The sequence below is a fragment of the Eubalaena glacialis genome, chromosome 4, assembly GCF_028564815.1.
Source record: "Eubalaena glacialis isolate mEubGla1 chromosome 4, mEubGla1.1.hap2.+ XY, whole genome shotgun sequence".
NCBI lineage: Eukaryota > Metazoa > Chordata > Mammalia > Artiodactyla > Balaenidae > Eubalaena > Eubalaena glacialis.
Genome location: NC_083719.1, coordinates 34,015,092 through 34,021,091, shown reverse-complemented (window position 1 = coordinate 34,021,091; position 6,000 = coordinate 34,015,092). Strand labels below are relative to the sequence as shown.

The following is a 6,000-nucleotide window of genomic DNA, read 5'->3' as shown; positions in this document are numbered from 1 at the left end:
TGCTTTTGGTGTCATAGCTAAGAATCCACTGTCAAATCCAAGGTCATGAATATTTAGCCCTATATTTTATCAAAGAGGTTCATAGCTCTTTTTAGGTCTTCATTCATTTTGAGTTAATTTTGTATATGGTCTGAGGTAGGAGTACAACTTCATTATTTTGCCTATGGATATACAGTTGTCCTAGTACCATTTGTTAAAGATACTTTTATTTACCCATTAAACTGTCTCAACATCCTTGTTGAAAATCCTCATCTTAGGAGGAAAACTTTTTTAAATCCTTTACCATTAAATGTGATGTTTGTTGTGGGTTTTTCATAAATTATCTTTATCATGTTGGAGAAGTTCCCTTCTACTCCTATTTTGTTAAGTATTTATATCATGAAATGGTGCATCTCATCTGCATCTACAGAGATAATTGTGGGCTTTCTGTCCTTTATTGCTTTAATATGATGTATTACCTTAACTGATGTTCATATGTTGAACCAACCTTGCATTCCTGGAATAAACCCTCATTTGGCCATGGTATGTACTCCTTTTTATATGTTGTCAGATTCAGTTTACTAGTATTTTCTTGAGGAACTTTGTGTCTATACTAATAAGGGATATTGTTCTGCAGCTTTCTTTTCTTGTTTTATCTTTCTCTGGTTTTCATGTCAGAGTAATACTGGTCTCTTAGAGTGAGTTGGAACATGTTCCCTCCTCTTCTATTTTTGGGAAAAGTTTGTGAAGGATTGGGAGGACTCCATCTCTGTCACCTTACCCTCCTATTAGTAAACATTTGTATAAGTAACCATTTGTGTTTGTTTGGGGTGTCTTTCCAGTATTTCTTTCATGCAAATATAAGAAATACAAATATATGTTCTTATGATTGGATGGATGAAAAGAGAGAAGAAGGATGAAACAGTTATCCACAAGTCTTTCAGTGTAAGAAATCTTGGATTCTTACAGTCAAAACTACCCTTGCCAATTCTCCCCATTCCACCCTGTCAATTATCCCTAATATATATGTCAAAAACGCAATGCTTATTAAATTCAGTCTGCCTGTTCTCTTCCTGTACCTTGTGATTGGTCTTACTTTAAAGTGACGATTATGAACCTCAAGTGGGCCTTTAAATGGTAATCACACTACTTTGCCTAGTCCATTCAGTTGTTCATCCTGACTATTTCACACTTCTTTTTCTAAACCATTCTCCACAAATTCACTCTCTGGTAATAAACTTCTTCTCTACCTCCCTGAGAAAACTGAACCAAAAGAGAGAGCTTCCACATACCCTCACTGAACCAATGTATTTTCTCTCTGGTTAGTACGTTGCTTCTTTATACTCCTAACTCAGTAGCTAGAAATTCTACCTCACATTTCTCTACTAGAGTCCTGAAGAGAAGAAAGATAACTTTGGACTCATACTGAGTCTTTTTTTGATCTCTAGAATGCCTGGGTTGCCTATCAGAGAACATTGGTTCAGAATACTCTCAGGCAGGCATTCTAAACAAGAAAGGAGCCTCTGCCCCAACCTCAGCCCTGGAACTAAACTGGTGTCTTTTGGGGCACTGGGATGGATGTGAAGATGGATGAGTTGATGCTAACAAGATTTTTCTTTTTTCTTTTTTTGTGTGCTTTAAATATTTGTTTGGGGAAGGGGGTCACACACTTCTACTCAATTAAGAGAAACATTTATACAGTCCAGGTCTTTTGTTTTCTTTACACCCATCATGCCATGAATTCACAGGGAATGGGCTCAGTTCAGGCTCCTTTCCTTTGGTTCTCAAGAAGTGTGCTTCTCAGGGTGGAGCAGGCTGGCGCTTCAGTTGAACCCAAGTACCTTTCTCTTTGGCTTCCTTCTTTTTCTGATTATTTTCCTTCACCCGTTTCAGGAAGCTATCTCGGCTCTTAGAGTGCTTAATATGCTTGATACGCACATTAATCGTCTTGGCAAGAATCTTGCCCTTAACTTGTTTGTTTACAATGATGCCAACAGCATGCTGGGTAACATTGTAGACTCTCCCAGTTTTGCCATGGTAACATTTGTGGGGCATTCCTTTTTGAACAGCGCCCATTCCCTTGATATCTACAATATCATCTTTCTTTTAGATTCGCATGTTATGTGGCCAAAGGAACAACTCCATGTTTTCTAAAAGGCCTAGAGAACATGTAGCGGGTGCCCCTCGTCTTTCCCTTTGTGTTGGTCATTTTGGCGAATTACTGGAAGATGGCGGTTCCGGCCAAAAAGCTTAACAAGATTTTAAGTGGCAGGAACAGAGCTCTCTCTTAGCCCCATAAGGCTTAGTAGAATCAATACTGGGCTTAACCAGTGTTTGTCTTGCATGTCTATGCCCTATGACATTCCTCTCTTATTTGTCTTGTCATGAATCTTTCTTTACTGGTTTTTACTTAATATTGATAATTGGGATGCTAGGGATAGTAGAGGGTGCAATGGGGAAAGCTGGTGCGTATAACTTAGACTGAAAACATCCAAGAATTCTTACACTGAAAGACTTGTTGATAACTATTTCATACTTACTTTCCCCCTCATACTTTCAAGATCTACTATCTCACATTTGTTCTTAATCAATGGCTTTCTTATTTCATTGAAAAAATGAAATCCATTATAAAGGACTTCCACACACTCCCACTGTGCATCTATGCACCTACCAGCATCTAAGCCCAAATACTCTGCCTTACCCTTTGTTACCACAGGTGAACTCCGCGTGTTACTAACTGAGGCCAACTCCTCCAACTGCTGACCAAATTCCATCTTGTTCACTCACATTTAGAACCTGCAAAGCCAGCGTTCATTATCCTTAAAAACTCTGTTTAGAAACAGTCCTGCACTCAGCGAGATCACATCCCCACTCCCTTTTACAATTAAGCATTGCATGGTGGAGTGATTATGTGACCCTTGTTCCAGCAGAGATATTTCAGTGTTTCCCCAAACAAGTACATTTCCAAGACCCAATGATTCTCTGCATTTGGGCCCAAGGTAGGTATTCAGAGCATTTTGCAGAATGAATAACATTCACAGACACAACCCCAGATCCCAGGGTTCAACTCCAGCCAGAGAGTTTCTAACTCTCTCAGGAAAAATTTTGCCTAGTGTTTGATTCATTATTGATGAATTCCCCCAATAAAGTAAAATAAAGTATGTTGATTAGGCCTGTTTCAAGAAGAAAGCTTATTATCCTTTTAAATCCAATGGGTTCCCCACACCTTATACCAGAGGAATTTTTTTTCACTCTCATAACAACTAAGCACTCTGCTGAGTGATACACCCCTTTGGTTAAAAAAAGAAAAGATAAAATTGACCCTCTACTTACCCTAAGTTTCTTCAGCAAGAGTATAAAAAATATGATGCTGCCCATAAATAAAATTGAATTTCTAAAACGTTTTATATTCTATATGAAAGCATCTTTCAAAAATATATGGGAAAAAAATGCCACTGATGATTTAAGCTCCCAGGTAATGAAAGGAGCTATTGAGCCTAATTCTTCTAGGATAAATTCAAGACATTAAAGCAGTGTTTCTCATGAATTAGTGGCAACATTAGGTCATGGCAAAAACTTTTCCATGTGTCCCAGCCTCTGTCATCTGTCCTCTTTTTTCACTTCTCTTTCAACCAAAAAAAAAATTCCCCCATGTCAATTTTCAGGCATATTTTCCAGATACCCTTAACCCCAATATTTATCTCCCATGACACCTGAAATTACAGCTTTAACAATTTATTCTTTGCTTCAAACCGTCCTCCCCCAGGCTGGACAACTTAAAAGTCCTACTTGAAGAGAATACTGACTATGCAGAGGGAAAGAGAAAAGAAAGGCAAGGAAAATATATAAGAAAGAAATTAAGCATATTAGCCTTTCAGTCTGTGTCAGGGCTGAGCCAGTGATACCAACATTCCTGGATCTCAAAGCTCCCACTCTGGCCTTGCATCCTCCTCCAGCCCATTCTGCTGCCATGAGAAAATAGGTCATCTACTGTCTTTGTATAGTGACAGATGGTAACTAGACTTATCATGGTGACGATTTTGAAATGTACAGAATATCGAATCACTATGTTGTACACCAGGAACTAACATAGTGTTATAGGTCAATTATACTTCAAGAACAAACAAACAAAAGAACTCATAGAAAAAGATATCAGATTTATGGTTACCAGAGTCAGGGGATGGGGGAGGAGGAATTGAATGAAGGCAGTCAAAAGGTACAAACTTCGTGTTATAAGATAAATAAGTATGAGGCATGTGATGTACAATGTGATTAATATAATTAACACTGCTGTATGTTATATATGAAAGTCGTTAAAAGAGTAAATTCTAAGAGTTCTCATCACAAGAAAAAAAGTTTTTTTTTATTCTTTTATTTTGTATCTATAGGAGATGATGGACGTTTGCTAAACTTGTGATAATCTTTTCATAATGTATATAAGTCAAATAATTATGCTGTACACCTTAAACTTATACAGTGCCTTATGTCAATTATGTCTCAATAAAACTGGAATAAAAAAAGGTTAAAAGTTGGGACTTCCCTGGCGGTTCAGTGGTTAAGAGTCCGTGCTTCCACTGCAGGGGGCACGGGTTCGATCTCTGGACGTAGACCTAAGATCCCGTGTGGCACACAGCACGGCCGGAAAAAAAAAAAAAAAAGGTTAAAACTTGAAAGGTCATCTACTTTACAAGGGGTTTCTTGACTGCAGCATCACCGCTGCCATCTCCAAGGCTGCAGTGGTCCAATCAAGTGGGCGAAGCTGCAGCATGGGAGCAGAGAGGTTACTGCTAACTCCTTCTACAAAGGCAGAGTGGATTGTATATTCCATCTTCCCAAAGAGTAGGAGTATGTTCCTCCTGGAAGGGCACCATGACAAGTGTCAACAGATGTTTCCTTACTGGAGCCCTTCACTTTGCTTTAAGGATAACTACAAGCAGGGGTTCTTAGGAGGAATACAAGCACACACAGCACCAAGGCGTTTTGGTCCTTCATGCAACAGCTGTAGCCACTTCACTCTTCTTCCCCTCATCAGATTTTCCCAGAACCCAATTTGTATCTGATGTTGGAAAATCTGCCAAGGCAGCAGAATTTAAAAGCCTAGGTGGTTTCCTACCCCCGTGATACTGTGAGCCAGTGGTTGATGTTGTAATGTGGGCACAAAGGAGTTGATGCTGTGTCTCCTGGGGTCCTTGAATGCTGGAGGAAGATTTTCAAAAATGCAGGCGGGGACTTCCCTGGTGGTGCAGTGGTTAAGAATCTGCCTGCCAATGCAGGGGACACGGGTTCGAGCCCCGGTCCGGGAAGATCCCACATGCCGCGGAGCAACTAAGCCCGTGCGCCACAACTACTGAGCCCGCGTGCCACAACTACTGAAGGCCACGTGCCTAGAGCCTGTGCTCTGCAAAAAGAGAAGCCCACGCACGGCAACGAAGAGTAGCCCCTGCTTGCTGCAACTAGAGACAGCCCGCGTGCAGCAACGAAGACCCAATGCAGCCAATAAATAAGTAAATAAATAATAAATTCTCTTTTTAAAAAATGCAGGCACATAAGCCTTTTTCTAGGCGCTTTATTCAAAATTCTTAGGGGCTGCATGGAGCCCCTGTGTTTGTCCTGTACGATAAATTGAAGAAAGCCATCTAGATGCTGTCTAACTAGAAATGGAAACCAAGGGAATCATGTAGAGTACTCATCATACTTACCATATGAACCACTGGCCTTTGAGAAATTTCTGGTGTCTTTTTATCCAAGGCAGGTTATATTTGCAGGTTGCTAGGGAAAGCTCTAGAAACAAGAATCAATTATGATCACACCCAACCACTGGCTCTGATGCTTCCACATACTGACTATTTCAGTTTGGGCAGGGAAAGAATAACTGTAATTTGGGGTCTAGAGATAAGGCAGCTCAGCCAATTGGATTTAAAGATCATCTAATTGAAATACTATTCTGTAAGACCTCAAATTACTTTCAAGTATTTATCTTGACAAATTATGTTTTCCATTTGAACTTAAGTCCTACGTACC

General features: G+C 39.8%; 1 pseudogene; it reads right to left on the bottom strand.

The window, feature by feature from the left end:
• Positions 1-1,708: 1,708 nt before the first annotated feature.
• Positions 1,709-2,213, bottom strand: LOC133089648 (large ribosomal subunit protein eL21-like; annotated as a pseudogene).
• Between the last annotated feature and the right edge of the window lie 3,787 nt (positions 2,214-6,000).